Source organism: Physeter macrocephalus, chromosome 7 (assembly GCF_002837175.3).
Source record: "Physeter macrocephalus isolate SW-GA chromosome 7, ASM283717v5, whole genome shotgun sequence".
NCBI classification, from domain to species: Eukaryota; Metazoa; Chordata; class Mammalia; order Artiodactyla; family Physeteridae; genus Physeter; species Physeter macrocephalus.
The window spans coordinates 39,822,265-39,846,021 of NC_041220.1; positions in this window are offsets into that span (position 1 = coordinate 39,822,265).

Sequence of the window (23,757 nt, forward strand, 5' to 3'; positions counted from 1 at the left end):
AAAATCTACAAACAACAAATGCTGGAGAGGGTGTGCAGAAAAGGGAACCCTCTTGCACTATTGGTGGGAATGTAAATTGATACAGCCACTATGGAGAACAGTATGGAGGTTCCTTAAAGAACTAAAAATATTATTACCATATGAGCCAGCAATCCCACTACTGGGCATATACCCAGAGAAAACCATAATTTAAAAATACACATGCACCCCAATGTTCATTGCAGCACTACTTCCAATAGCCAGGTCATGGAAACAACCTAAATGCCTGACAGACGAATGGATAAAGAAGATGTGGTACACATATACAATGGAATACTACTCAGACATAAAAAGGAACGAACTTGGCTCATTTGTTGAGACGTGGATGGATCTAGAGACTGTCATACAGAGTGAAGTATGTCAGAAAGAGAAAAACAAATATCATATATTAACGTATATATGTGGAACCTAGAAAAATGGTACAGATGAACCAGTTTGCCAGGCAGAAATTGAGACACAGATGTAGAGAACAAACATATGGACACCAAGGGGGGAAGTGGTGGGGGGGCAGGGTTGGTGGTGTGATGAATTGGGCTATTGGGATTGACACGTATTCACTGATGTGTATTAAATTGATGACTAATAAGAAAAAAAATCTTTCATAAGTTTTGGTTTATTATGAGTGCAATGTGAATTAACTTGTTAATAAAGTTATTAAAAAGCTATAAAAAAACTAGCCTAAGTGACTTTCAAAAATGGTGTTATTAATGGATAAAAAAAGATTTATACATAAATACTGTAACTCTATTTTAGGGGTCAGCATACTGACTTGTGAACGAAATCTAGCCACCATGGTTTTTTTTAATACAGCAAGCAAGCTAAGAGTGATTTTACAGTTTAAAATATAAAATGTAAATCTAGTTATTTACAGACAAAGTTTACCAACCCCTACCCTACTTTATGATTTTTTTTTCCATATAGGGGTGTGAGTTACCAACTCTGAAATTACTTTGTATATATCTGAGGTTGAAAAAATAAGTATATAATTTATATAATTATAGATAAGCAGAGCCCAGTTTTTCACTGTCAGAGAAGGAAGTCACAAATAAGCAAGGGGAGGAGGGGAGGCTAGAATGAACCCCATGTTGCTGCATTAGAGTAGAGCATCTGTATGAACTCATGTTTATATTAGTATAGATAGATCAGTAGAGTGATAGATGACAGATGGAGAGAGACATATATAGATACACATAAAAATAGATGTCTCTGTGTGTGTATACATTAGTATATACACTTATATTTGCTTGCTCTGCCAGCTGAGAGGGTCTAGAAGCAGTGACAACCCCGTAACTACGAGCATACCCATTCCCAGATCTTAATCTGCAAATACCATTCTCCATTAAAATGAACTAGGTAGGACTTGGGCAAGGAAAATACAAGATGAACCTGAAACATAAAGAAGAAACTATTTGACATTGGTCTTGGCATTCATTTTTTGGATATGACACCAAAAGCACTAATAAAAGCAAAACTCAATGCATAAGACTACATTAAACTGAAAAGTTTCTGCACAGCATAAGAAACAATCAACAAAATGAAAAAGTAACCTACACAATAGGAAAAATAACATTTGCAAACTATTAGCTACATGGTTAATATCCAAAAAATATTTTAAAATTCATACAAGTCAATAAGAAAAAACAAACAACCTGATTGAAAAAATGGGCAGAGTAATTCAATAGACATTTTTTAAAGAAGACATCTAACTGACCAACAGGTACATAAAAAGAAGCTGAAAATCACTAATCAGTAGCAAAATGCAAATCAACACCACAATGAGATACCACCTCACACCTATTAGGATTGCTATCATCAAGAAAACAAGAGGTAATAAGTATTGGTGACAATGTGGGAATAAAAGGGGGGAACTTTTATACACTGTTGGTGGGAAAATAAATTGGTTCAGCCACTATGGTAAACAATACGGCAGTTCCTAAAAACCTAAAAATAGAACCACCATATGTTCCAGAAATTCCACTTCTGGATTTTTATCCAAAGGAAATAAAAACAGGATATTTAAGATATACATGCATGCCCATGTTTATGATATAGAAACAAGCTAAGTGCCTATGAATAACTGAATGGATAAAATAGTGTGATATACATACACACTCACAACACACTACAGTAGAATACTACTCAACTGTGAGAAAGAAGGAAATCCTGCCATTTGTGACAACAGTGATGGATACTCAGGACATTATACTGAGATAAGTCAGGCAGACAAGTACTGAATTTCTATGAATATGTGGAATTTTTAAAAAGCCAAACTCATAAAAAACAGAAAGTAAAATTGTAGTTACCAGGGGCTTGGGGATGGGGGAATAGGGGAGATGTTATTTAAAGATACAAACTTGCAACTAGTAGATAAATAACTCCTGGAGTTATAATGCACAGTATAGTGATTATAGATAATATTGTACCATAAATATCAAACTTGCTAGGAGACTATATTTTAATTATTCTCACTAGAAAAGAAAGAAATGATAATTATATAATGTGATAAAGGGGCTAGCTAACACTACAATGACAATCATACAGAAATATATAAATATATCAAATCAACATATTGTACACCTTAAACTTATACAATGTTATGTCAAGTATATTTCAATAAAATAAAATAAACAAACGAGTAAAGGGTATGGGATCTGTCAAATGGACACAGGACCAACATGAAAGACCTCTTACTGGTCAAACCTGGAAAAATTTGAACAAAAATATAAAGAACAATATTATTATATAACTCAAAGAATACAATAAATAGATGTGACTCCATAATGTTACAAAAATATTGAATAAAAATAAATGGGGAGAAGGGACAACTTATACTTACAGAAGAATTTAAAATAATATATTCTGATACTCTCCGCTCCAGGAAGTGTCATTTATTTAATACCGTCCCTCTCACACCTCCCTCCACCAGTATGAGACAGATAAACTTAGTGACTCACATCTAAAGAATAGAGTATGGGAAAAAAAATCGTAACTTCTTCTCAGTGGAGAGTATAGGCAAACACTACCTTAAGCAAGCAGTCATGTTTAATATCACCAGTAATGTCATGTTGATATCATTAATTCCCTGATATGATATGATGAGAATGGTACTTCATTTCTGTGGTCTTCATCCTCAAACCCATACCCCTAGTTTAATCATGAGAAAACATCAGAAAAACCATATTTTAGGATTTTCCACAAAATACCTCACCAGTACTCTTTAAAAGTGTCAAGATCATAAAAAAGAAGAAAAAATTAGGAAACTGTCTCAGGTTAGAGAGACAAAGGAGACATAATGACAAATTGCTAAGTTGTATCCTGGATTGGATCCAGGAGCAGAAAAAGGATATTGGTGGGAAAACAGTTGGATTTCAAATAAAATGTGTACTTTAATGTTGTAATAATATTAGTTTCTTAGTTTTGATAAATGTACTCTGATTATGTAGAATAACATTAGAAGAAGCTGAATGGAGGGCATATAATAACTGAATATATTATCTTTGCCATTCTTCTGTAAAGTTAAACTTAGTTGACAATAAAATGCTTATTATTCAGCTACATGAGAACTATTATGTGAACTAAATAAATGAACACATAAGAACTATTTTTCTAATGGCCATTTTTCCATAACTTGATGTATTCATCCACATCTTTAAATACATTTAATTTGAGCATGAAACTGACTTTCAATGAAATAATAGCCTTTATTTCACTCTAAGGGAAGTGGTATTCTGAACTGATATGGGAAACAATGTGGAATTAAGAAAAAACATGGATAAAGAGTAAAGTAATTTTGCTTCAAAAAGAGAATACATATATAGTCCATACAGTGACTCATGATTGTGAGTATTCATTATTGACAAAATCCATTAGCACACTGGCATCTAGGTAGAGTCCATAAATTCACCTAACTTTCATTTCTTTGACTGATGGATTTTTAGAAAAAAAAAAAGTTTAGCTAATACCAGACTGACTGTCACATTTGATATTGGTTCACTGAGAGGGTATTTCCACATTCCAGATTGTGCAGAGGAAAATGTGCTTTTTACCAAAACTATGTTAGAAACCTTGAAAGGTTCAGAAGCTCATTTCAGATAAACTCTTCAACATTATACAGATGTGATATGCCACAGCTATAAAAGTGAGCGGAAAATTTCCTAAGTACATGCTTTCTTACAAGATTCCTAGAACCATGTCTTATTTTTTCTAACAAGGCTTGCAAATAAAACAACTTTATATCTGGAAGTCAGTAACTCCAATAGCAGTATTCAAGGAAGATATTTCATGTACTTGAGGATTCGTGATTCTCTTTGCTCTGTTACTCATTGCCCTGATTAAAGTTAGAGGTCAAGGCAAAGCAGGGACAAAAGTCACTAAAAAGTCTATTCTTTCTTCGTTTCCATTCTTCCCAATTTTTAATCAGTAAGTCATAAAGCAGGTAAGAACATGTTAGAAGTGAAATTACAACACTGTAAAAAATCGAAAATTTTTCTTCTCCTGGGAACGTGCTACTACTTTATAATATTTCAAACTCTATTTCTTCTGACTTGATAATTACATTAAATTCCACACACATAAAATATGTTTTGAAGAGCTAAAACTTCAGACCAAGTTGGTAAATTTCAAACAAGAAACACGATTTGGGGTTTGATTGAGAGAAGCTGTCTGGCATTGCCATGGAATCTATTATATTTCCTCCATTTTTGAACACAATTTCTTGCTTTCCATTTCACCTGTACTTCTTTGCCTGCTCTCTCTTCCTCTCGGGAAATATATTCAAATTTCTCTTTTCCGACTGACTGTAATGCTACCTAAAATTTTCCCTTAGCTTTTTCTTAGGACTGAAACTCTTCTATACCATTCCATCTTGTTTTTATTTCCTACTTATTTTTGCTGACTTTATCCAAGCAGTTTCTAAGAGATATTTCTTTCATAATTAATGAGTGGACATTATTTTATTTTTTACGCTTATCATGACATCATCTTTTTGTACTGCTTTAAGAACACTGACTCCTATCTTATAAATACACAGGAAAATCTCCCTGGCTGAAGAAATGCTACAGGATAACATTAAAATTTTTGAATGTTTGCAGTTCTGTTTCAGGAAATAGAATTCTTCTGAACATACAGAACAATGATGTAAATGTTTCTTATCTTAATGAGGGTATTTGTTTCTCTGTTCTCACAACTCTTTATTTGTATGCTCTATACTAGAAATTGATTATTTCTATTAGATTTTTCAGAGAAAATTGTAAGAGTTTTATGCTGTTATGACTATGTGATGGTGATTGAGTGTTACTGTTTCAACGGTTATGGGGCCAACTGCTAAGATATTTGTTAGAAGGATTTACTGCTTTAAGTTTTTCCTCCTAGCATGACCAATAACTCTCCTCATATTAAAAATGTTGCAAGAGGCCTGGAACTTACCCAATTTCATGTTTTAGGGGGCAATGTAATAATGAAATTTAATATATAGTGCTTTCCTATAAAGACTTCAAAGAATATCATAGAAAGAACCAGGAGAATCCAAAGAAATAGATGAAATACACAAATTTCTTTAAACATAAAAATTACTGGGCTTCCCTGGTGGCACAGTGGTTACGAGTCCGCCTGCCGATGCAGGGGACAAGGGTTCGTGCCCCAGTCCGGGAAGATCCTACATGCCACGGAGCGGCTGGGCCCGTGAGCCATGGTCGCTGAGCCTGCGCGTCCGGAGCCTGTGCTCTGCAATGGGAGAGGCCACAGCAGTGAGAGGCCCGTGTACCGCAAAAAAAAAAAAAAAAAAAAAAATTACTAAAACTATAAATAGAGATATAGTACATCTGAAGAGTCTTATGTCTACTGAATCTGAATTAACTATCTTCCTAGAGGTCAAATTAGATTCACTGCTGAGTTCTCCCAAACCAAAAGGAAATATTGCCATCCTTATACAACTATGCCAGAGAATAAAAAAGAAGTCCTATTTTTCAAATTATTTCATGATCCTAGTAAAAATTTGATATATCTGTCATTCAAATGAAAACAATGATTTATGTAAAAAATGTAGTTAGATTACATGAAAAAATATATCTGTCATTTCATATTGTCATTTGACCTTAAAAACTAGAAAATATAGTGCTAATACTAGAACTGTAAAATTAGCAACAAAAAGTCCAGTCTATATTGCCTTTTCGGCTACAACATTTGGGCCAGCATTGCTGAGTTTTGTAGATAGAACTCTTATTTAGACTTCTTCTATAGAAATGTGGAGAAGCAAACATAGTAGTGTCAGATATGGATTAAACTGATTATTTCCACCATGATATTGACAAAGAGGCTACCATGTTATTCCATTCCCTTAAACACTTACACTCAGTACCAAGAAGAATGGTAAAGAATTTTAGTTTATTCATAACAGTTTTCTAAGTTGTATATACAGTTATGGATCTGACCTTTAGCTTAAGAATAGTCACTGAATAATTTAAAATTTAGATAAAATCATGTAAGATAAATTCTCCCATCATGGAATACTTTACAAAAGAATTGAAATATTTCTACAAACAATTAGGAAAGCTATATATCATTTTTTTTTAAAAATGTTCTTTTGGTGGAACTAGAGAACTCTGGAGTCAAACAACAAGTAAGGGGTCAAAATCTCAGAAAGAAGGTAACTGGCAAGAGATGATGCAATATTCTGTATCCACGTTCCCCCTCAGTACCTCTGTTATTATTTGCTATTTTTTGGAAAGGCCAAGAACCTAGAGAGTGTGTGCAGATGGAGGGCTTTTGGTTAATAAACAGAATTCTGACAATTTCTTGGGTGAAGTGACATAAAGGTGAGTGTTGGCTGCCGAAGTAGCCAGAAAATTTCCTGGGATGGGCATTTACCTTGTAATAGGAAAACCTAGCAAAGTGATACTGATACTCTGCCAGTTTTCACTTGAAGCATATTGAATCCTTGAGGTGCACAGGGCAGTAGAATAAGAAGTAAGATCAAGAGTCACTGATTGATAGACCTGAGTTTTTCACAGTCTCGTAGTGCAGAAGTGAAAAAAAAATTGCTAGATATTTCCAAAAGATCTTCCAAAAAAATGGTGAGCGATAGAACAAATCCCAGATCTCAGTTAGAAGCAGAGGTGGGCTATGCCACTAGGAGTGTATGTACTTCCTACAAAATTGTAAACAGCTTCTAGTGAACTCAGTCCCTCTTGTCCTCCTTGACATATCACAAGAAAAAAAAATGAATGAATCAAAAGATAAGAGGAAAAAATATACTAAATATAGAAAAGTGTAGAGAAGACATATATAATAGAGTTAAATTAGTAACATACATGTAATTAGATTCCCACAGAGGACAGAAAGTGAGAATGGGGAAGAAACAATATCATAATAGATAATATATGAGAATTTTCCAAATCTGTTTATAGGTAAAATCAAGATAAAGAAGCCCCAAAAATGTAAGGTAAGATAAATACAAAGAAAACCACAGCTAAATCTATCATATTAAAACTGATAGATAAGTCACTATATTAAAATAATAAGGGATAAAAATCATATTCTCCTCATAGTAGATTAAGAATATTTGATAAAATTCAACACACATTCATGATAAAAATATGAATCTTAGCAAATTTAAGTTGGAAGGGCACATCCTTCACACTTAAAAAAATCTACAAAGAACACTAGCAATTATAATTAATGGTCAAGTACTGAAAGTTTTTCACTGGAGACTGGGAATCAAAAAAGAATACTCAATAGAGGAGCAGGAAATGAGGATTTCTCCCAAGAGGGATTCTCAGGCTTACCTCTGGTAACATGAATGCTGCCTTTCAGAGAATATGTGGAAGAATAGAGAATGCTGAGGGCTGATGGTTGAGATCAAAGTATGCAAGTACTACAGAAGCCCCTAGTTTCCACTCCAGGCAACATTTCAGTGTGAAATGAGAAGAGGTGCTCTCCATTTTTTGCCCTTCCTTTAGAGTACCAGAGACCTCTGGGCACTTTAAACAGCAAGGGAGACTTTCAACAAGATGTTGGCTTAAAAGGAACCTGAGCTCACCTCCTCTCATTAGCACATCCAAATCATAACTAACTGCTGAACAACCATCAATAAAATGAACTGAGATCTGCCAAGAAAAGATATGCTACATCCAAAAACGTAAGGAAGAAAGCCTATAGTACGAGGGGCACACACAATATAATCAAATCCCATCCCACCCGGGTGGGTGACCCACAAACCAGAGAATAATTGTATCACAGAAGTTTTCCAACAGGACTGACAGCTCTAAGCCTCATGCCAGGCTCCCCAACCTAGGGGTCTGGCATCAGGAGGAGGAGCCCTGAGAGCAGTTTGCTTTGAAGGCCAGCAGGGATTGAATGCAGAAGCTCCACAGGACTGGGGCAAACAGAGACTCCACACTTGGAGGGTGCACACAAGGTCTAGTGTGCACTGAAACTTATGGCAAAAGAAGTGACCTCATAAGGGCCTGGCCCAGACCTACCTGCTGGTCTTGGAGGGTCTCTTGAGGAAGTGGGGGTGGCTGTGTCTCTCTCTGGGGTCACAAAAGCTGGTGGCAGACATAGGAGGGACCTACATGACCTCTGGTTGGAGGCAGACATTTTGAATCCCTTGGCACAGAGACCTGGCCCCACCTAACAGCCTGTAAGCTCCAGTGCTGGAATTCAATAACAGACCAAATAACAAACAGGGCAGGAATGCAGCCCCACTCATCAGCAGACAAGCTCTCTGAAGACTTCCTGAGCCCACAGACACCTCTAGACACACCACTTGACACTGCCCTGACCACCAGAGGGTCAAGATCTAGATCTACCCACCAGTGGGCAGGCACCAGCCCCTCCCACCAAGAAACCTGCATAAGTCTCTAGACCAGCCCCAGCCACCAGGGAGCAGACACCAGAAGGAAGAAAACTATAACCCTGCAGCCTATGGTACTGTGTCCACAAATGCAGATCAGAACGTACCTTGGGACTGGCTGGTTCCTGGCTCTTGGGTGATGAGAGGGTAGTGTATTACTAGGACAAATAGGAAATCCCCCATAAAAGCCAATTCTCCAAGGCTGAGAAACAAAAATAAGCTACTAGATAAGTAAAAATACAAATAGAAATTTAAACAAAATGAGATGGCAAAGGAATATTTTCCAGACAAAGGAACAAGATAAAACCCCAGAGGAACAAAGAAGTGAAGTGGAGATAGGCAATCTACCTGAGAAAGAATTCCAAGTAATGATAATAAATATGATCCAAGAACCTGGGGAAACAATGGAGGCACAGATCAAGAAATTACAAGAAGTTCTCAGCAAAGAGACAGAAAATATAAATAACAACACCAAACAGAGTTGAAGAATACAATAGCTGAAATGAAAAATACATTAGAAGTAATCAATAACAGAATAAATGAATCAGAAGAACAAATCTGTGAGCTAGAAGACAAGGGGGTGGAAATCACTTCAACAGAACAAAGAATGAAAAGAAATAAAGACAGTTTAAGATATGTCTGGGACAACAACAAACACACCAACATTTGCATTATAGGGATCCCAGAAAGAGAAGAGGGAGAGAAAAAGCCTGAGAAGATATTTGAAGGGATAATAGCCGAAAACTTCCCTAATGTGGGAAAGGCAACAGTCACCCAAGTCCAGGAAGTGCAGAGTCCCATGTAGAATTAACCCAAGGAGGAACATGCCAAGACACACAGTAATCAAATTGACAAAAATTGAAGACAAAGAGAAAATATTAACAGTAACAAGGGAAAAGCAACAAATAACATACAAGGGAATCCCCATGAAACTAGCAGCTGCTTTTTCAGCAGAAACCCAACAGGCAAGAAGAGAGTGGCATGATATATTTAAACTGATGAAAGGGAAAAACCTGCAACCAAGAATACTCTACCCAGCAAGTCTCTCATTCAGATTTTATGGAGAAATCAACAGCTTTACAGCCAACAAAAGCTAAAAATTTCAGCACCACCAAAACAGCATTACAACAAATGTTAAAGAAAGTTCTTTAAGTGGAAAAGAAAAGGCCACAGCTAGAAACAAGAAAATTACAAAATGGGAAAGCTCACCAGTAAGGGCAAACATGTAATACAGGTAGGAAATCATCCACCCACAAATATGATATCAAAACCAGTAATCAGGAGATGAGGAGAGTACAAAGGCAGGATATTTGAAATGCATATGAAATTAAGAGATCAGCAACTAAAAACAAACATGTACACATATAGACTGCTACATGGAAACGTCATGGTAACTGCAAATAAAAAGTCTATAATAGATATACACACAATAAAGAAAAAAGAATGTAAACACAACACTAAAGATAGTCATCAAATCACAAGAGTAGAGAACAAAAAAGGAAGAAAAAAGACCTATAAAAACAATTCCACAACAATTAACAAAATGGCTATAAGAACATACATATCAATAATTATGTTATGTGTAAACAGATAAAATACTCCAACTTAAAGACACAGATTGGTCTAATGGATACAAAAATAAGACATGAATATATGTTGTCTGCAAGAGACCCAGTTCAGATCTAGAGACACATACAGACTGAAAGTGAGGGAATGGAGAAAGGTATTCAAAACAAATGGAAATCAAAAGAAAGCAGGAGTAGCAATACTCATATCAGACAAAACAGGCTTTAAAATAAAGACTATTACAAGAGACAAAGAAAAACATTATATAATGATCAAGGGATCAATCAAAGAAGATGATATAACAATTGTAAATATATATGCACCCAAATAGGAGCACCTCAACATATAAGGCAAATACTAACAGCCATAAAGGGAGAAATCAACAGTAACACTATAATACTGGGGGACTTTAACACTCCACTTATGTCAATGGACAGATCATCCAGACAGAAAATCTGTAAGGAAACACATGACACATTAGAACAGATGGACATAACTGATATTTATTGAGCATTCCATTTGAAAGCAGCAGAATACACATGCTTCTCAAATGCACATGGAATATTCTCTAGAATAGATAACATCCTGGGTCAAAAAGGAAGACTTGGTATGTTTATGAAAACTGAAATCACATCAAGCATCCTTTCTGAATACAACGCTATGAAATTAGAAATCAACTACAAGAAAAAAAACTGCAAAAAACCCAAACACATGGAAGCTAAACAATATGGTACTAGACAACAAATGGATTACTGAAGAAGTCAAAGAGGAAATCAAAAAATACCTAGATAGAAATGAAAATGAAAACACAACAATCCAAAACCTATGGGACATGGAAAAATCAGTTCTAAGAGGGAAGCTTATAGCAGTACAAGCTTACCTCACGAAACAAGAAATATTTCAAATAAACAACCTAAACTTCCACCTAAAAGAAGTAGAGAAAGAAGAACAAACAAAACATAAATTTAGTAGAACGAAAGAAATAATAAAGGACGAGCAGAAGTAAATGAAATAGAGACTAAGAAAACAATAGAAATGATAAATGAAACTAAAACCTGGTTCTTTGGAAAGATAAACAAAAATGAGAAAACTTTAGCCAGACTCATCAAGAAAGAAAGGGACGGGGTCCAAATGAATATAATCAGAAATGAAAAAGGAGAAATTACAAATGACACCACAGAATACAAAGGATTATAAGAGACTACTATGAGCAACTATATGCCAATAAAAGTGACAACCTAGAGGGAATGGACAAATTCTTAGAAAGGTACAATCTCCCAAGACTGAACCAGGAAGAAATAGAAAATATGAGCAGACCAATTACACATACTGAAATTAGATCTGTGATTAAAAAAATTCTCAGCAAACAAAAGTCCAGGACCAGATGGCTTATTCTAACAAACATTTAAATGAGACTTAACACCTATCTTTCTGAAACTATTCCAAAAAATTGCAGAGGAAGGAACACTTCCAAAATCATTCTATAAGGACACCATTACCCTGATACCAAAACCAGACAAAGATACCACAAAAAAAGAAAATTAAAGGCCAATATCACTGTTGAACATAGATGCAAAAATCCTCAACAAAGGGCTTCCCTGGTGGCGCAGTGGTTGAGAATCCGCCTGCCAATGCAGGGGACACGGGTTCGTGCCCCGGTCCGGGAAGATCCCACATGCAGCGGAGCGGCTGGGCCCGTGAGCCATGGCCACTGAGCCTGTGCGTCCGGAGTCTGTGCTCCGCAATGGGAGAGGCCACAACAGTGAGAGGCCCGCGTACCGCAAAAAGATACACCATATTAACAAATTGAAGAATAAAAACCATATGATCATCTCAATAGATGCAGAAAAACTTTTGACAAAATTCAACACCCATTTATGATAAAAAAAAAAACTCTCCAGAAAGTGGGCATAGAGGGAATCTACTTCAACATAATAAAGGCCGTATATGACAAACCCACAGCCAACATTGTTCCCAATGGTGAAAAACTGAAAGCATTTCCTCTAAGATCAGGAACAGGACAGAGATGTTCACTCTCATCCCTTTTATTCAACACAGTATTGGAAGTCCTAGCCAGAGAAATCAGAGAAGAAAAATAAATAAAAGGAATCCAAATTGGAAAAGAAGTAAAACTCTCACTGTTTGCAAATGACATGATGTTATACATAGAAAATTCTAAAGATGCTACCAGAAAACTATTAGAGCTAATCAATGAATTTATTAAAGTCACAGGATACAAAATTAATATGCAGAAATCTCTACACTAACAACAAAATATCAGAAAGGGAAATTAAGGAAACAATTCCTTTTGTCATTGCATCAAAAAGAATAAAATACCTAAGAATAAACCTACCTAAGGACGCAAAAGAGTCATACTCTGGAAACTATATGATGCTGATGAAAGAAATTGAAGATGACACAATCAGATGGAAAGATATACCATGATCTTGAATTGGAAGAATCAACACTGTCAAAATGACCATATTACCCAAGCAATCTACAGATTCAATGCAATTCCTATCAAATCACCAGTGGCATTTTTCACAAAACTAGAACAAAAAATTTTAAATATTGTATAGAAACACAAAAGACCCTGAATAGAAAAAGCAGTATTGAGAAAGAAAAATAGAGCTAGAGGAATCAGGCCCTTTGACTTCAGACTATACTACAAAGCAACAGTCATCAAAACAGTATGGTAATGGCACAAAAACAGAAATGTAGATCAATGGAACAGGACATAACCCCATGCACCTATGGTATAATAAATTAATATATGACAAAGGAGGCAAGAATACTGTGGAGAAAAGAGACAGTCTCTTCTATAAATGGTGCTGGGAAAACTGGACTGGTACATGTGAAAGAATGAAATTAGAACATTATCTAGCACCATACATAAAAAAAAAAAACCTCAAAATATAAGACCAGAAACTATAAAACTCCTAGAGGAAAACATAAGCAGGACACTCTGACATAAATCGCAGAAATACAGAAAGTCCTCTACATATGATACTTCAAGTTGCAAAATTTCAAAGACGCAAACGTGCATTTGCATGTCCGGTCATGTAAGTTGTCACATGTGTGCATCATGTGGTTGTGCTTTTGTGTACTTTGTATACTGTACAGTACTGTATAGAGTACAGTAGTACAGTATCTATATTTCAAGCCCAGGATGTCTGGAAGCAAGTGAAAAATCAGTGGTGATGTAGCTGGTACTGCTAAGAAGCACCAAGCAATAATGATGGAAACAAAAGTGAAAATAACAGAGAGAGAAGCAAGGCAAAAAGATGGTAGACATTACTCATTCTTATAACATGAATAGTTCAACCATCAGCGTGATTCTAAAGAACAAGGACAAGATCATGGAAAGTGTTAAGTCTGCTGTGCCGATGATATCAATGATAATATCATAGAAGAAGTGTGGAAAAGTGATGGAAGAGATGGAGAAACTTCTCAGTGTGTGGATGCAGAATTAGTATCAACATCCAGTCCCATTCAGCTTAATGCTGATTTAAGAGAAAGCTAAAAGCATTTATGAAGACTTGAAGAAGAAACACAATGAAGAATCTGAGGACACATCTTTTAATGCTAGCCATGGCTGGTTTAATCGGTTCAAGGCTAGAGCCAACCTTCACAATGTAAAAGTAAGTAGTGAGGCAGTGAGTGCAGGTATGGTAGCTGCCTGGGAATTTTCTGAAATGCTTGAGAAATTATTGATGAAGGCTTATATTTACTTGAGCAGGTTTTTAATGTGGATGAGACAACTGTACTGGAAGAGCATGTCAGATCAAAGTTACATCAGTAAGGAGGAAAAGTTGATGCCAGGCTATAAAGCAGCAAAGGACAGGCTAACTCTGTTGTTTGGTGGCAATGCTTCCACTGATATGAAGCTGAAGTCTTAGTTTATCATTCAGAGAAACCAAGAGTCCTTAAAAATATAACCAAGGGTTCTCTTCCTGTTGTGTGGAAGAGTAACCAAAATCCTGGGTTACACAGGCCATTTTCCAGGACTGTTTTTTTCAACACTTTATCCCAGAGTTAGAGAAATACTGCTTGGAGAAGGACATCCCATTCAACATTCTTTAGCTGCTCAACAATGCTGCGGACCACCCCCTCTTCATGGATGACTTTCATCCCAACGTTAAAGTAGGGCATCTGCCACCAAATACCACATTGCTCATCCAACCTATGGACCAGAGAGTTATAGCAACTTTCAGGAAATATTATTTATGTCCCACTTTTCATCAGGCAGTAAAGGTGAGTGACAAATCAGGATCACCTTGCAACAATTTTGAAAGGACTATAACATCTACAAGGCCACAAAAACATTGACTTTGCTTGGCATCAGGTTATGGCCTTCACAATGAATGGGGTTTGGAAGAACCTTTGCCCTCAGTTTGTTAACAATTTTCATGGATTTGAGAAGGTGGATGAGGAGTCCAAAGAGGTCTTCATCAACTAAGTGACGCTCAGAGAGAAGCTGGAGCTATATCTGCAAGATGATGACTTCATTGAACTCCTTGCTATGCAACACGAGGAGCTTACTAATGAAGACCTGACGGAATTGGAGGCCCCAAGAAAGGACGAAGAGAGACAAGAGGAAGAAGAAGTAACTGAAGAACTGAAGAGATTCATGACACAGGGAATGGCAAGGGGATTTTCTTTATTTGAGGAGGCACTGTTAGTTTTTGAGTCACAGGACCTGAAGGTAGAATGGTACATGAAGGTTGCAGCAGCTGTTCAGAATGCAATCCAGTGCTACTGTGTCATCTATGATGAGAATAAAAGAGCTACTACCCAGACATCACTGGATCATATTTTGAAGAGGGTAGATAGAATTGAATTCAGCAAGGAACCAGAACCTGTGCCATTAACATTAGGCATGAGTGAAATTGCAGCTTGCCCTCTATCTCCTATTGCTGATGATCCTTCAGCTCTACCACCTCCTCCCTCCACTCTCTCCTCCAGTCAGTAATTCTTCTTGCCTGTTCACTCTATGCCACCCCTGTATGCCAGCTGCTGTACTGTACTACTGTACTTTTCAAGGTACTGTACTGTAAGATTAAAAATGTTTTATTTTTTGTGTTTGTTTTTATATGTATTCTTTGTGTGAAAAGTATTATGAACCTATTACTATACAGTACTGTACAGCCAATTGTGTTAGTTGGGTACCTAGGCTAACTTTGTTGGACTTACAGACAGCTTGGATTTACAAACGTGCTCTCAGAACAAAACTTGTTTGTATGTAGGGGACTCTCTGTATCTTTTGGGGTATGTCTCTTAGAAATAAAAACAAAAATAAATGGGACCTAATTAAACTTAAAAGCTTTTGCATAGCAAAGGAGATCATAAACTAAACTAAAAGACAACCTACAGAATGGGAGAAAACATTTGAAAACAATGCACCTGACAAGGGATTAATTCCAAAATATACAAACAGCTCATACAGCTCAACATCAAAAAAAAAAAACAAACAAATAACCCAATCAAGAAATGGGCAGAAGAGGTAAATAGATATTTCTTCAAAGAAGACATACAGATGGCCAAGAGGCATATGAAAAAATGCTCAACATTGCTAGTTATTAGAGAAAAGGAAATCAAAACTACAATGAGATATCACTTCACACCAGTCAGAACGGCCATCATCAAAAAGTCTACAGACAATAAATGCTGGAGAGGGTGAGGAGAAAAGGGAACCCTCTTACACTGTTGGTGGGAATGTAAATTGGTACAGTCACTATGGAGAACAGAATGGAGGTTCCTTAAGAAACTAAAAATAGAGTTACCATATGATCCAGCAATCTCACTTCTGGGCATATATCTGAAGAAAACTCTGATTCAAAAAGATAAATGCACCCCAGTGTACATAGCAACACTATTTACAATAGCCAAAACATGGAAGCAACGTAAATGTCCATGGACAGATGAGTGGATAAAGAAGATGTGGTACTTATATACAATGAAATATTACTCAGCCATAAAAAGAATTAAATAATGCCATTTATAGCAACATGGATGGGCCTGGAGATTATCATACCAAGTGAATTAAGTCAGACAGAGAAAGACAAATATCATATGATATCACTTATATGCAGAATCTAAAAAATTACAAATGAACTTATTTACAAAACAAATAGAGTCACAGATGTAGAAGACAAACTTATGGTTATCAGGGGAGAAAAATAGGTGAGTGATAAATTGGGAAATTGTTATTGACATATACACAGTACTATATATAAAATAGGTAACTAATAAGGACATACTGTATAGCACAGGAAACTATACTGAATATTATGTAATAATCTATAACGGAAAAGAATCTCAAAAAGAATATAAATGAATCGACATCCTGTATACCTGAAACTTACATGATATTGTAAGTCAACTATATCAATAAAACATTTAAAAATTAAATTAAAAAATAAAAGAATACCCAATATAACCATTTCTGCATGATGCATCTTGAAGTTTCTAGCTGATAAAGTTACTAGGTGAATAAATAAATTCATACAAACTGAAAATGAAAAATCTAAAACTGTCATTAGTTGCAGAATTTTTAAAGTATTATTTATAATAGCAATACAAACCGAATTATATCTTGAGAAATTCTAGTAAGTTGTGCAATATTTTTATAAGAGAACAATTTAAAAATTTGACAGAAAGTAAAGAGCACATGAATGAATTGTTAGACTATGTACCTGGACTGGAAGATATAATCCCAATGAATATATGATTTTTTTTCTCCTTTCTTGTACATAAACTGGTTATTTATTTTAAAATGATAAATAATGTTCATAAAAGCATTAATTGCACTAATCTCACATATACGACTTACATATTATATGTATGTAATACCTATTTAATTGTCACTTAGATCAACATTCAGAATGTTTTCTGAATCTCTGGATGTTTTCCTCCTATACATTCCTCCTATACATTCCAGTCTGTAGCACTCACCATAGGTAAATTTATTCTGACCTCAAACTGTGCTTGAACTTCATATGAATAAAACTATGTATGCTAAGGCTTGAATCAAGGTGGCAGAGCAAAAGGACGTGGAGCTCACCGCCCCCCAGCCCCCAAACACACCAAAAATACATCTGCACATGGAACAATTTTTACTGAAAACTAACTGGAAATTGGCAGGACTCCTGTCCAACCAAGGTTGTAAGAAAGATACACATGTAATTGAGTAGAAAGCGAAGAAAAGCAATTGAGTCAGGATCTGTGCCCCTGGGAGGGGACTCAGAGGAAAAGGGTGATTACACAGCAGGACACCAACCCTGGGGAGTGAGTGGTTTGAGCCAAATATAGGACGTCCCAGTTCTGGGGTCTTACATGGGAGAGACAAGCACCCTGGGCAGGTTGGAAAACTCTAACACTAATAGAAGAGCTCTGGAAAGCCTGGACTTCACTTGTGAGGAGCACACTCTTACAAGGTGTCTTCTGAGGCAGGACAGAGAGAGGTCTGCTGTTGTGGCTGCTAGTTTCCTGCCCCTGCCTTGGCTTGCACCCCATCCAGAGCTGAGTGAGGACTCCAGCCCTACTACTCAGTCTAAGTCACAGTGCAACACTGGATCTTGGGCAGCCAAGACTGGGGTAAAGCCTTGACCTTTGGATGCAGAGGTGGCCCAATCCCATCACTGAGCCTGGGTGGGGTCGCAGTTGCCACTGTTAGCATTTAATCAAGCACTGCCTCGGAAGCAGCCCAGATCTTTGATGGAGGCCACTCTACCATACCTTACCACCCCCCATACATATTGAGAGGCCACATGGACCTTGCCTGTCCTGCAAGGTGAGTCCACACCAGAGCAGAGGTGGCAGAGGCTGGGGGCAGTGATTGACTGAGAGGAACAAAGATGACTTGCACTCAAAGCTGCACAGGTGATCTGGAAGACAGAATAATGGAAATCACCCAATCATAACAACAAAAAGAACAAATTTTTTAAAAATGAAAACAATTTAAGAGATCTCAAGGATAACAGTCAGCCTACCAACCTTCACATTATAGGGGTTCTAGAAGAAGAGAGAGAGAAGGGAATCAAAAATGTATTTGAAGAAATTACAACTGAAAACTTCCCAGACCTGATTAAGGAAACCAATATCCAGGTAAAGGAATCACAGAAGGTCCCAAATAAGATGAACCCAAACAGACCCACACGAAGACATATCACAAATAAAATGGAAAACGTTAAAGAAAATTCTAAAGGCAACAAGAGAAAATCAAAAAGTCAGATAGAAGGGAATACCCAAAAGGCTGTGAGCTGATTTCTCTGCAGAAACTTTGTAGGCCAGAAGGGACTGGCATGATGTAGTCAAAGTGCTGTGAGTGAAAAACCTGCAACCCAGGATACTCTACACAGCAAGATTAGCATTTAGAATAGAATGAGAGACAAAGAACTTCTCAGATAAACAAAAACTAAAAGAGTTTATCAATACTAAATCTACCCTAAAAGAAATGATAAAGGGTCTTCTTTAAGTGGAAAAGAAAAGGCTGTAACAAGAAGTAAGAATCCATTGGAAAGGGAAAATCCCACTAGGAAAGCCAAATGTGTAGTAAGGACTGAGGATCAACCACTTAAATATGCCAGTACAATGACAAAAGGCAAAACATGTAAAAGCAACTATAACTACAACAAACAGTTAAGGGATAAACATGAAGATGTAACTATGACATCAAAAACACAAAATGTGGGGGAGAGGAATAAAAAAGTAGATCTTTTAAAATGTGTTTGCACTTAAATGAAGTTTAAAACAAGTAGATATAGGTTAACATATATGAACAAATTAAAAATCTACAATAGATACAAAAAAACTAAAGAGAAAGGAACAAGGGCATACTACTAATGGAAGTCATCAAACCACAAGGGAAGAGACAAAAAAAAGAAGAAATGGACAAAGAAGAACTACAAAAACAACCAAAAAACAAGCAATAAAATGGCAGTAAGTACATACCTATCAATAACTACTTCAAATGTCAATGAACTAAATACTCCAATCAAAAGACATAGGGTGGCTGACTGAATCAAAAAACTCTGACCCTTCTATATGCTATGCACAAGAGGCTCACTTCAGAGCTAAAGACACAGAGTGAAAGTGAGAGATGGAAAAAATATTTCATGAAAACAGAAATGACAAGAAAGTAGGGGTAGCAAGACTCATATCAGACAAAATGGAGTTTAAAACAAAGGCTATAATAAAAAACAAAGGAGGGCATTATATAATGATAAAAGGGTCAATACAGGAAGAAGATATCACGTTCATTTACTTATATGCACCCAATACAGGAGCACCTAAAAATATAAAGCAAATATTAACAGACATAAAAGAAGAAATTGACAATTATACAATAATAATTGGGGAATTTAACATCTAACTTACATCAATGGATTCATCCAGACAAAATATAAGGCAACAGTGGTCTTAAATGACACAATTGATTAGTTGGATTTAATGGATATCAAGAGGGCATTACAACACAAAACAGCAGAATACACATTCTTTTCATGCGCACATGAAATGTTCTCCAGGTTAGATCGTATATTAGGCCACAGAACAACTCCCTCAACGAATTTAAGAGGACAGAAATTAACATCAAGGCATTTTTTTCTAACAATAATTTTGTGAAACTTAGAGTCAATTACAAATGGAAAAATGGGAAAAGAACAAACACATGGAGACTAAACAACATGCTTCTAAAGTAACCAATGGGTCAATGAAGAAATCAAAGAAAAAAATCAGAAGATGTCTTGAAACAAATGAAAATAGAAACAACAACTACACAAACTATGGGATGCAGCAAAAGCAAGAGGCAAGTTTATAGCAATACAGGCCTACCTCAAGAAACAAGAAAAACGTCAAATAAATAACATAACCTACTGCCTAAATAAATTAGGAGAACAACAAAGCTCAAAATTAGCATAAGGAGGAAATATTAAAGATCATAAGGAAATAAATAAAATAGGTATCAAAAAAACAAGAGTAAAGGTCAATGAAACCAAGAGCTGATTATTTGAAAGAAAAAAAAAAAAACTGATAAAACTTTACCCAGGCTCACCAAGAAAAAAAGAACCTCCCCCTTCTCGAAAAAAAAAAAAAAAAATTAAAGAGGAGACATAACCCATGCCATGGAGATACAAAAAAATACACTACCAAAAAAAGAAAATTACAGGCCCATATCTTTGAATACAGATGCAAAAATCCTTAACAAAATATTAGCAAACCAAATTCAACAATAAAAAAAGCATCATAAAACATGATCAAGTTCAATATATTCCAGGGACATAAAGATGATTCAATATTCACAAATCAATCAATCTGATACACCACATTAACAAAAATGATAAAAACCATATGATCATTTCAATAGATGTAGAAAAATAATTTGATAAAATTCAACTCTCATTCATGATAAAAACACTCATCAAAGTGGGTATAGAGGGAACATATCTCAACATAATAAAGGCCATTTATGACAAACCCACAGCTAACATCATACTCAATGGTGAAAAGTTAAAAGCCTTTTGTCTAAATTTAGGAACATGACAAGGATGCCCACACTTGCCACTTCTATTTAACATAAGATTGGAAATCCTAGTCACAGCAATCAGACAAGAAAAAGAAATAAAAGGCATCCAAGTTGGAAGGGAAGAAGTAAAACTGTCAGTTTGCAGATGATATGATACTTTATAAAGAAAACCCTAAAGTTTCTACCCCAAAACCGTTAGAACTAATAAATTCAGCAAAATTACAAGATTAAATATTAATATACAGAAATCTGCTGCTTTTCTATACACTAATAATGAACTATCAGAAAGAGAAAAAGTAAAAAGAAAATCTCATTTAAAATCAGATCATAGAAAATAAAATACCTAGAAATAAACTTAACCAAGGAGGGGAAAGACCTATAAAGCCCTATACTCTGAAAACAATAAAACAATGATGAAGGAAACTGAAGATGATACAAAGAAAATAAAAGATTTCTCATGTTCTTAGATTGGAGGAATTATTACTGCTAAAATGGCCATACTACCCAAAGCAATTTACAGATTTAATGTAATCCCTATCAAAATACCCATGATATTTTTCACAGAAGGAGAACAAATACTACTAAAATTCATATAGAACCACAAAAGACCCCAAATTGCCAAAGCAATCTTGAGAAAAGAGAACAAAGCTGGAGATATAACACTCCCAGACTTTAGATTATACTACAAAGCTACAGTAATGAAAACAGCATGTTACCAGCACAAAAACAGATATATAGATCAATGGAATGGAATAGAGAGCCCACAAATAAACCCACACAATCATGGTCAATTAATCTATGACAAAGGAGGCAAAAATATACAATGGAGAAAAGACAGCCTCTTCAATAAGTTGTGCTGGAAAAACTGTAAAAGAATGATATTAGAACACATCCTCACACTATATAGAAAATTAATCTAAAAATGGATTCAAAACCTAAATGTAAGATCTGAAACCATAAAACTCCTAGAAGAGAACATAGGCAGAAAACTCTTTTACATAAATGTTATCAATAATTTTTTGTATCAGCATAAGGCAGAATAAATAAATGTAAAAATAAAGAAATGGGACTTAATTAAACTTAAAATCTTTTGCACAGCAAAGAAAACTATCAACAAAATGAAAAGACAACCTATAGAATGGCAGAAAATATTTTAAAATGTTACAACTGACAAGGGGTTAATATCCAAAATATATAAACAGCTCATATAACTCAATGTCAGAAAAAACAACCTAATCAGCAAATGGATAGAAGACAAGAATAGACATTTTTCCAAAGAAGAAATTCAGAAGGCTAACAGGCAGATGAAAAGATGTTGAACATCACTAATCATTAGAGAAATGCAAGTCAAAACAAAAATGAGATATCCTCGCACACCTGTCAGAATGGCTGTCATCAAAATTACCACAAATAACAAATGTTGGTGACAATGAGGAGAAAAGGAAGTACTTGTACGCTGTTTGTGGGAATGTAAATTGGTGTAGTCACTATGGAAAACAATATGGGGGTTCCTCAAAAAACTAAAGATAAAACTATTTTATGATCCATCAATTACACTCTTGTATATATATCTGGAAAAAAAGAAAATGTTAATTAGAAAAATATATACACCCCAATGGTTATCCCAGGACTATTTACAGTAGCCAAGACATGGAAACAACCAAGTATCCGTAAACAGACTAATGGATGAAGAAGATCTATGTATGTGTGTGTGTGTGTTTATATATATATATATATATGTATATGTATATATAATGGAATATTACTCAGCCATAAAAAGAAATGAAATAATGCCATTTGTAGCAATGTGGCTAAACCCAGAGAATAATATGCTTAGTGAAATAAGTCAGAGAAAGACAAATGCTGTATGATATCACTTATATGTGGAATCTAAAAAATAATACAAATGAAGATAGGTAGCAAAACAGAAATAGACTCACAGATATAGAAAACAAACTAGTGGTTACCAGTGGGGAGAGGGCAGGGGGAGGGGTACATTAAGGATATGGGATTAATGGATACAAACTACTAAGTATAAAATAGATAAGTAACAGAGATATATTGTATAGCGAAGTGAATTACAGTCATCTTGTAATGGAGTATAAATTGTAAAAATACTGAATCACGATGCTATATGCCTGAAACTAATATAATATTTTAAATCAACTATATTCAATAAAAAATAATAGAATAATATGGTGATCATGATAATTATTGGAATATTAGAATAGAGCACTAAGCCCAGAGTCCTCAAAAAAAAACAGTGAAAATAATAAAAATCTATGTATGTTGTTGTTTCTGTCTTCTATTGTGCATTACTATATACTCATTAGTTTCATCCACCTTGTTACATGTAAGATTTGCTTATTCCTCTATAATGTTGTGTGGAGTTATTGTCGTTTTTAAGTATACCATTACTTATTTATCTATCTATCCATTCTCTTTTGTTGTACACTTTGTTTCCAGTGTTTTAGTTATTATAAGTAGATCTCCTCTGAAAGCTTGTGCATGTATTTTTGCAGACTTATGCCCTTATTGCTCTTGGGAATATAATTTGGAGTAGAATTGCCGATCATGTGCTAAATGGAGAAACAACTAGATTTCCAAAGTGTTTGTACAATTTTACCTACCTATGAACAATGTATGAGAGTTCCAGTTGCTCCTTATCCTATCTATAGCTGGTATTTGACATGTTTTTAATTTTTGTCACTCTAATGCATGTACAGCAAATCATAGTCTTAATTTGTATTTCTCAGATGATTAACAATGTACAGTA